Source organism: Phocoena phocoena, chromosome 2 (genome assembly GCF_963924675.1).
Source record: "Phocoena phocoena chromosome 2, mPhoPho1.1, whole genome shotgun sequence".
Lineage (NCBI taxonomy): Eukaryota > Metazoa > Chordata > Mammalia > Artiodactyla > Phocoenidae > Phocoena > Phocoena phocoena.
In genome coordinates this window covers 73,915,435-73,925,865 of record NC_089220.1, presented here as the reverse complement: position 1 = coordinate 73,925,865, position 10,431 = coordinate 73,915,435, and positions in this window count along the sequence as shown.

Genomic DNA, 10,431 nt, shown 5'->3' with positions numbered 1-10,431 from the left:
TTCCCAGGGCTCAGACATAGATGCAGGCAATTGAGATGCACAAAGAGTGTTTGGGAGATAGCTGAGCCGTTTCAAAGGCAGTATCTTCATCATGGGCCAGCCTCTGTGGCGTGGAACTGGAAAGCCTTTTCTACAGTTAGTAATAGTAAATCAATCATACTTTGTTTCCCCCCTGTTGGGTTTGAGGTATTATGGTGTTACCGTTCTCCACACCCCACTTCAGAATAGTACTCGCCTGTCTGCCTCTAGGCTCTCGGCCCCAGTGCCCCAATTTGGAGACAGACTGGAGGGTCTGAGGTCCTAAAGATCCCCACTGTTTCTCCAGCCCTCCGGCACCTACTCTTGCCTCCATCATGATTCTCTTCCTTCAGCTCGCTACTGTTTGAAGACTGAGCAGCTTCGCTGATTCCTTCATTCAACGAGTATTTATGGAACAGCGATGTGCCAGACATTGTTCTAGTCAATAAGCATCTGACAGTGACCGATACAAAGATCCTTCCTCCAGACAGCTCTCTTCAACTGTTTGTAGAAGTGAAATCCAGGCCTGAGCTTAGAGCCAGTGCCTTTGCTCACATGCCCGTTCGTGGTGGGAGGAGCGAGGGGCCAGGGGCCCCTCGTGTGGCGGGTGCGTGGGGAGAGTGCAGAGTGTACTGGAGTGATAGCAGACAAGACAAAGGAGAGCAGAGCGAAGTGCTATAAATAAAGAGGGGCCCGAGGGAGGGCTGCTTCACCAAGGTAGACCAAATAAGGCCTGGAGTGGAAGGAAGGTAATCTGTCTCCCCTGCTCTCCCCTCCCCAGCATTGTGACTGCTTTGTCTGGGCTCTGTCACCACCCTGATCAAGTGTCAGGCCCAAACAGGGGCCATTTGCTGTGAACATGCCAGCGGGAGTTCAGAGGAAAAGTTGCTAAAATTACTACCAGGAATGAGAGGAGGAGGGGTGCACTAGGACAAGTCAGAGGAGACCTCAGCATGAAAAGAGGGAAATCAGAAAGGAGCCCCCAAACCCAAAGGGATGGGAGCAGGAGAGGGGTAGAAAGAGGCAGGGGTCTTGGCCCAGGAAGAGGAAGGAGGCACGGGTTGTTTGTGTACATGGGAGAGGGGACCCACCCTGGAGTGGGCCCAGCACTCCTATCTGCCTGCCCCCAGAGTCCCTGACCTTGGGGGGATCCCTACCCTGGCTCCACACGAGCCTGGGCTTAGGGCCTGAGCTTTGTGCCTGTCTCAGGTTTCCCTTTAGAAACAGCTGTTCCTTCTTGTCATTCTTTTGTCTTCCTGCTGGCTTCCAAATCTTTGACCCCCTGCGCTCTGCCCCCACTCCCTTGTCCAGTCTCTGCTTTCCGATAGACAGTGGACAGCTGGACGGAGGGGCCTGGGGGGATGGGGCTGGCCCAGTTTAGTTTGGGGTGCTGGGGAAGGTAGATCTTGCCTTCAGGGAGTGTTTAGAGGGGCACAACTCACTAAAAGAGAGGCTTGGGTGGGGGGTGACTAGTCTGGATCTAGGCTGGAGGCCCCAGAGAGCATTCGAGGGGCAACCTGGCAAGCTTTGGAGTCGGTTACAGAGGTCCACTTTGAAACCCAGCCCCTCCATTTCCCAGCTGTGTGGTTGATGTCAGTCATGGAACCTCTCTGAGTCAGTGTCATCATCTGTAACACGGGGATAGTCACGGGCAATTAAGGCCATTAGAGCTTGCACAGATAAAGGTTCCAACACACTATATGTCCCTAGACATATTAAATGACAGCTTTGGGCATTAGGAACACAGACCTGACTGTAGGCAGGTAAGGTGGTTTCCCTGCCATAGGTTCTGTGCCCCACATCTCCCTCAGTCCCACTAAGTCCACTTGGTTCAGGGGATGGTCTGGGCCAAGGTAGGTCAGAGATCCAGCAGGCCAATGGTCTCTTTCGCCTAGATTGTGGCTGCCCTTGGGAACAGCATGACCAAGTCCAGACCCACAACCCAGCCCTGAGGCCGGGAGAGACACCACTGCATGACTGACAGGCCGCTGTGCTGAGTCCGACCAGGAGTCACCCAGACTAAGTGGTGACATTGGCCGAGGACACCTGACGCGACAAGATGCCCTGAGGTGGAAGCTGCTTGACCATTAGAACAAACTGTCGGTTAGATTTTGTGCGTGTGTCCAGGCCTGAAGCTCTTAGTGATCCTGGGTGGAGCTGCCTAATGGAGCTGGGCTGGCCCTAGGGAATGGGAGTTGGGGTGTGGAGGGGGGGGCAGATAAAACTGAGGCCCTCAGCGAGGCGACTGACCGAGGTTCCTTCAGCAGTTCTAACCATCCCTGGGCTTGAGCCAGACTTAGCATGTAGAGGGCCTAGGAACCTCCGGAAGGAGAATGGCCAGGGTATTGTGCTATGAACTAATTGGGCAAACTGAAAACCCGCAACCTGGAGTCATCTGGGCACTTCGGTGTTAGACCTGGAGCCCTGCACACTGCTCTCTCTGTGTTGGGCTCTAGCTGGGGACCCAGCCCAGGTCCCCGGCTCTGCCACCCGAGGACCTCTGCTCTGTTCACAGGCATCCCTGGGGCAGTATCCTGGCTGCCACGCCTGGATCAGCCCAGGATATAGAGAGACCATGGGATTTAATAGGAGTGGCTGGTAATTGCTCAGTGAGGAACCAAGAGGTTGAGTAATCGGCTGCCCCTCCCCAAGGGGAGAAGGGGTTCTCTATTTTTGTTTAGTCAGAGACCCCCTTTTCTTAAGCAAGCCTCCCTGGTACCATCACCTGTCTCCCCACCTCTACTCCTACCATAAATTCAGGTGAGTGGCCATGAGCACATGTGCCTACACACTTTACACATACATGAGTATGTATACATCTCCGCAAAACACCTATGGTACAGAGACAGAGCCGTATCTGTAGCCAGTCTCAAGACAGAGCATTAGTGTTTGATGAACTCGCCAGGAATGCCTCTCTTCCAGCTGCCAGCCTGTCTCATTCTTCCTTCCACCCTCCATCTGGGTCCCAGTCAGTCACTTAATCAGGCACCTTGCTGAGACTGCTGCATGCCCAGGTCTGTGGGGGCCACAGGAAGATCACATGGCCTCTGACTCACAGGCATTCCCATCAGGAAGCCACAGGTAGCACACTGGATACCAAGTGAGGATGGCTCAGGGCTACACAGTGTGGTCCACATCCAGGACGACCCCAAGGCAGAGAAGCTCTTGTTCAGTGTGAGCTGGAACAAAGGTTTCTAGGTGGGGCTTGAAGGGAAGGTAGGACTTTGAGAAGCACTGGGAGCAGGGATGTGGTCCAGGTAGTGGGAATCCCAGCATGACCGAAGGCATGGCAGGGGAATGGCGTGGTGAGGTAGTAAGGACTCAGAGGACATACGCCTGGCCAGACTCTGAGCTCTGGAGATTTCAGTTGGGCTCACGTTGTAGAAGAGGGGAAAGGGCTGTTCGTACGTGGAGTGCCTATCTGTGCCAAGCACCACGCCCAGTGTTTGAGGCATATCATCTCCCTTAACGCTCACATTTGCCAATCAATTAAATTGCATTTTATGGTTCAGCAATGGGGTCCAGAGAGCTAAGAGGTTTGTTCAAGATAAAGCAGAGGGACTTCCCTGGTGGTGCAGTGGTTAAGAGTCTGCCTGCTAATGCAGGGGACATGGGTTCAAGCCCTGGTTCGGGAAGATACCACATGCTGCGGACCAACTAAGCCTGTGCGCCACAACTACTGAGCCTGTACTCTAGATCCTGCGAGCCACAACTACTGAGCCCACGTGCCATGACTACTGAAGCCCGTGTGCCTAGAGCCCGTGCTCTGCAACAAGAGAAGGCACCGCAGTGAGAAGCCCGCACAACGCAAAGAAGAGTAGCCCCCGCTCGCCTCGCCACAACCAGAGAAAGCCCGCACGCAGCAACAAAGACCCAACGCAGCCAAAAATAAATAAATGAATAAATTTATTTTTTAAAAAATCAAGCAGGAAGTGTAGTGCTGGGATTCAAGCCCCATTCTGTCTTACTCCAGGGTGCTTTCTGCTGACTCTGCCATGTGTCCCAGACCAGCAAAACGGACAGTGTCCTAGAGGCAGCGAAGAATGACTAAAGCTCTGTAGACCTGGGAGCAGTCACTGTGATGTCATGACAGCAGAGTTTGAGGGCCCAGCACAGGTATTACTGGGCACTTTGAGGGAGAAGAGGCTGAAGGCGGTGAGATTGGAGAGGAGGGTAGGGTAACGATCAAGGTCAGGAGAACAGCGGGGCCAGCAGATGCAAAGGGGAAAGGGCGAGGCTGGAAGGATTTCTCAGGTAGAAATAAAATGCCTTGCTGACAGACTGGACGCAGGAGATGAGGAAGGCAGACTCATGACTGTGTCATGTTGGCAAGGATGGGGGTAGCAGCAAAAGGGAACAAGCTCTTAGGTGGGCAGGAAGAGGACAACGTATTTGGTTCAGGGGAGTTGGAGGTCACAGTGGGGCATCTGACGAAGATGGTCTGCATCCCTGTAGGAAGTTGGAATTAATGGGACTGGTGGGCAGGGCTGGTACATGAGACTGACTGCCTCGGGGGATGGCCATGAGATCGGAGAGCCTGGAGAAGGCGACTCAAAGAGCACCGAGGAGCACAAGAAAAGGGGAGTTTCCTAAAAGCCAGAAGAAGTTCTTCAAGAGGAGCAGGTGGCCATAGCGTCAGATGCCAAAGACAGACTGAATGTCAGGGTGGCAGAGAGGAGGAACTCGGGTGATCTTGGAGCAAAGCACCTTCCGCGGTCACAGGGCACAGCCAGGCTGCAGCAAGGTATTAAGAAAAGGATGAGTGGCCAGGAAGTGGAGGCAGTGGGTGTGACCCCTGCATTTGAGGAGCTTGGCAGTGAGTTGAGAGATTAGACAGCAACTAGAAGGGGAAGAGGGCCGAGTAACACGATTTGCTTTGTTTTAAAAATCGGGCAGTCCTGGGCTTCCCTGGTGGCGCAGTGGTTGAGAGTCTGCCTGCCGATGCAGAGAACACGGGTTCGTGACCTGGTCCGGGAGGATCTCACATGCCGCGGAGCGGCTGGGCCCGTGAGCCGTGGCTGCTGAGCCTGCGCGTCCGGAGCCCGTGCTCTGCAGCGGGAGAGGCCACAACAGTGAGAGGCCCGTGTACCGCAAAAAAAAAAAAAAAAAAAAAAAAATCGGGCAGTCCTGCACTTGTGAAGAGGGGGTGATAAAAGATGCCCTTGTTTTGTTCTCCAGTCCCTTTTACATTTTCTGGTTCTAGTTTCTTATTCCTTCTCTCTTTCGGGAAGCTGGAGGGGTGGTTTGGGAATACTTGGAGGGCTGAGGTGACTGCCTCCATAAAGTGGGCTTGCAAACGGGAGGAGACTCAGCTGGCTCGCTCCTCATTCCCAGAGATGCACGCAGGGAGCTCACAGCACAGCACGGGGACAGCCGTGCTGTCATCCTGTGGCCCTCACCGACTGAGGCCTCCTGTGTTCCATGGTATGAGTACTAGCCTAGGGCTGGAGGGCAGAGAGTAGCCCTACGGAGTGATCTGGAAACATGAATAGCACCCGTGGTTCAGCTTCTTCTGCTTCCTTATGCCTGAGTATGTTTATTGCACCTGGAAAGATGATGTTCCTGGTTTGACGACCCAGGTACCTCTGCCTGTCCCAACCCATAACCCGCCGTGGGAGAACGGCTGGTCTCCTGGAGCAGGGCTCTCGCTGGTGTTCCAAGAGGATGGAAGGTGGAGGCCGGTTCTTCTCTGATCTGTCTGCACTGCAGTGCAGGGCAGCATTCCTGTTGCTGGGTTTGCAAGCCTGAGTTTTAGTGCAGGACTTTGATACCTGTCCTCTGCCACATATGCCCCAAAGTTCTACACAAATATTAGAAACTGATTAAGAAGACAAAGAGATACATACATACATCACGCAGGTCCTTCCTGTCATGGGGCAGGGGTGCTGAGCAAACTCCCTGGGTCTGATTTGGAACAAAGGAGCCGGGGAGCTGGCTGCCGTTTTCTCCCAGGGGAGCTTTTCAGGGGCAGCAGGCAACCTGACTGCCAGCTCACCTCGGATCCATGGACCAGACTAGGGATTGAGAGCTGGTCACAGTCCTCAAGGTCTCAAGAGACCGGAGCCGGGGTCTTAGCTTCCCCACCTGCAGCAAGGAAAGAAGAGCCTTTATTAAAGGGCTATTGACTGACTAGATAAAAAAAGCCTGACCCATATTGAGCAGGAAGAATGGGGAGGCAGTAAGATGGGAAGGGAGTTGGTTTGCTGGGAGTGGGGAAGAACCAGGAAAGGGTGCGTGGGGAGCAGGAGATACAGCGGAGGAGTAAGGGGTGAGACGGCAGAGCTGAGGTTCAGCTGTGAACTGACCAAGACTGCACAAAGAGTGGCAGAGCTGCGTAGCTGGGTGTCTGTGCATTGTGGTGGGAGATGACCTTGCCCCAAGGACAGAGCCTTTATGCTCTGAGAAGTCAGGGCAGGGGGCAGTTTCCAGCCCAGCCTCCCATGTCTGGGCCCCTTTTCTCTGAGATTACAGCCTCGGCTGCCAAGGGCAGCTCCATGGGGGTGGTGTGACACAAAGCAAAAGGCCCTTTTGTGGTACTGGGTTCCTAAGAATAGCTCTGGCTGGGCTGCGGGAGGTATCCCCTATGGCCTGCGTGGCCTGGGTCTCGTCCTCAGAGGTATCCCTTTGCCTGGTGTGTAGTGCTGATGGTTTCTAGTAGTTAGGGGAGTAGAGGCTGTCAGCCCACCTCAATCTCTGCTACTTGTGCTTGTCCAGCTCAGCTTTGAGGGAGGGGACACAGCAGCAGGACAGAGGGAGGAGTGGACAAGACACTGGTCCAAAAGTGTTAGGAAAGGGGAGTCAGAGGCCACCAGCCTGGAAAACAAATCTGGCACGTGAAGCTGAAGAGAGTGAGTGAGGAGAGGTGGTGGGCAAAGGGGCCAGGAGGGAGACAGAAGCAGGGGGAAAGGTAAGTGGGAAGGACTTGCGGAAACTGGTGGAAGGAAGCAGATCTAGGCAGAGAAGTAGGGAAAATAGGTGAAGGGGTAGGAACTTAGGAAGAAAGGGGATGAGGAATTAGGATGGGGCTGGAGAGGAACGGGGGACAGGAGGAGGGAACGGGAATGGATGGGCGTTTGCAGAGAAGAGCAGATGGAAAGAGAAGAGAAAGAAGTGGTGAGAGAACAGTGGTGGGCACCCCTACAGAGACACAGGGCAGGGGAGGAGGTGGGGCGGCTCTTGGAAGAGCTTGGAAAAGAGACACTCCCAAATGAACGCCATTCCTGTGAGATAACAATGCAGTTCAAATTCCTCCCTAATCTCCCGTCCTATTCTTAGCCCTGCGTCTTCTCAGAGAAGAGGCCACAGGGCCCTGGGCTCTGTCCCTTCCCCCATGCCCTTGGCTAGAATTAGACAGACATGCCTGCATGGTCATCTGCTAACCAGGGTCCTCCTGGCTTCTGGCACTGTCACTGGAGAAGAGCGTGGAGAGGTGGAGGGAAGGGGACAGGAAGGTCACTGCACACCCTCTGTGGACCAGGCAGCACCTAGACTCCGAGGGGGTAAAGAGGCAGGTCAGAGGCCCCTTTGTCCTCAGAGTTTTCAGATCAATGAACACACGGCCAACGTGATCACAGGTCTGGAGTGGCAACACTGAACATGGGTATAATAATAGAAAATTTGAGTCCATAAATGCAGGAATGCAGAGGCAGGGCAGTGAGGGGAGAGGGCGATGAGGGAAGGTTTCTGCGGAAGGTAAGCTGGAGGTGGGTCCTGAAAGGGCTGGATCTTGAGCAAAGCCATCCATGGCCACTGTCCAAAGCTGTGTCCATCCGGGGGAAATAAGGGCGACAAAGGCTTCTATGTCGACCTTTTTGGCCCAGCCTCCAGGGAACAAGGCTGTCATGGCTTAACAGGGAGCAGCAGCCTCCAGGATTTTTAGGCACACTGGTATTTGTTGCTATTTACTTGAAACTGCTGTTTCTTTCTTGTTCTTTTTCTGTTTTCCCCTTGCCCTCCCTCTTGCCTCTAGCCTCTTTAAATATTTTTCATTGTTTTGATATTTTAAATGGCCAGAAGTTATTATGTATATTTTTATCTTGAGCTCTTTCAACTCTGATGAATCTAAACAAAATAAATGCATGATGAATAATGTACCAAAGAAGGTGAACAGCTGCTGTTCTCTTTCCTGTGAGGGCTCCAATTGCTCCTGCAGGATAGGGACATAGATGAGATTCCCTGGATCTTATTCAGGGAGAGAGTGGAGGAGGCTTCTCTTTCTGTTCCTTTTTCTTTCTCTTTCTCGCCCTTCCTCCCCCACTTCCTTCCCCCCTTCCTTCCTTCCTCCCTCCCTCTTTTTTTGTCTTTCTACTTTTCTTCTCTCTCTCAAATCGTTCTTTCTTCCTCCTTCCCTTCCTCCTCACATATTATAAAAGTATGCTTGCTACTTTAAAAATTCAAACAATATATCTTCTACAAGGCAAGTGAGGTAAAGCTTCTTCCAATATTCACAGTCCCATTCTGCAAAGGCAGCCATGGTTAATAGTTGGAGAGTGTCCATCCAGATACACTTTTATATGTATGTATAAAATAGGGCTTCCCTGGTGGCGCAGTGGTTGAGAGTCCACCTGCCGATGCAGGGGACACAGGATCGTGCCCCGGTCCGGGAAGATCCCACATGCCGCGGAGCGGCTGGGCCCGTGAGCCATGGCCGCTGAGCCTGCGCGTCTGGAGCCTGTGCTCCGCAACGGGAGCGGCCACAACAGTGAGAGGCCCACGTACCGCAAAAAAAAAAAAAATAAATTAAAAAAAAAATAAATAAATGCTTGGGATTTTTTTTTTTTTTACTGGGATACACAAAGATGAAATGTTTGTAGTTTTGGAGGTTTACCAGGGGTCCCTCCTCAAGTAACTTGCATTTGGATGATTACTAGAGTCTCCAGAGGCTAAACAGTAATTAGCTCTTAAAAAAGAACCCAAATGGGGCTTCCCTGGTGGTGCAGTGGTTGAGAGTCCGCCTGCCGATGCAGGGGACACGGGTTCGTGCCCCGGTCCGGGAAGATCCCACATGCCGCGGAGCGACTGGTCCCGTGAGCCATGGCCGCTGAGCCTGCGCGTCCGGAGCCTGTGCTCCGCAATGGGAGAGGCCACAACAGTGAAAGGCCCTGCAAAAAGAACCCAAACGAGAATGAATCCAAGAAGCTCAGGAGGATATGTAAGGGATGCCAACAAACATCCCCCTTTGGTCTCAGCTTGTCTTTGTCCCTGGACATCCTCCTCTTGGAAGAGGGGTCACTTGGACAGAGGGACTCTCCCTGGGGGCAGAAGTGCAGGAGGTATGTGGTGGGCTTTGGGGCCATGGGAAATTATCCCAATACAGCAGAGGTTATATCTGTCTCTGCACAACCCTAACACTGACATAAAGATATCTGCGTATTTATTTTGCAAAGCCAATTCTGAATTGTCACATTTTTCATGCTCAGAAATTTATCTGGTCATTTTTCTGTTTGGGGCTCTGTAACTTATCCTTTAGGTCACATTCGTACCTGTCCTTTGCTGACCTTTAGCCAGAAGTCAATCAAAAGTTCTGACCAAGCTCCTAATATAGTTGATGACTCTGATGCCGCCCCTGAGCTGACAGCTGGTGTAACATGGATGGCCGGATTCCTGCTGTGGAAGCATAAGTCCAGAAGCATCTGAAATACCCCGCACCTGATTCTCACCCTGCTCTGTGCTACTCCTGTGGGCCCCCCACTCCCCACTGAAGACCCCAGACGTAGCCAGTACTAAGCGTCCCTGGTTTCTGCCACTTCCCAGATACCTATACCCTGGGCATTCAAAGGGAACAAGGCAAAATTTAAGGTGATGGAAAAAAGAAAGAAAAATTTAAGGTAATTGCTATGGATCCTGATAGGACAAGGTCAATAGGATAGGGGCCTGAAATATGGAACCATCCTGTCATTCAAACAGGGAGTTGGTATGTAGAGGATTGAGGTGGGAGGAGGGCTTGAAATCAAGAGAAGAGAAGGTAGAAAGGGAGAGTGCAGGGGATGGGGTCAGCAGCCCCAAAGGATGCCTAGCCTCTCTGGGCAGTGCCAGGGATCCCAGGGAGGAGGGTGTGAAGGTGGTGTGGCTCCCACCCCTATGATCTTTCTCTCCTCTCCCATGTGACCTTGTCACACTGGCAGGATCAGTCCTGCCCCAGGCTCTGGCCCCATTTCAGGCTCCAGGCAGGAGGGATAGAACAAGCTATTGCCTACCTTTGGAGTGTCATCATCAAGTCACCCTTGCTTCTGTGCTGTAGTTCTGGAAATGCAGCTTCTATCTTGTTCCTAAGACTTGGGCCCCACCCTGTGCCACAGTCTGGTAACTGAGCCCTGGTTTTGTTCCCTCTGCCAGAAGCCCTGTCTTGGTAACCCTCTTAGTTTCTCTGGTGCCTGTCTACTTCTCAGGGATTAGATTTTTTCCCTTAAGCCC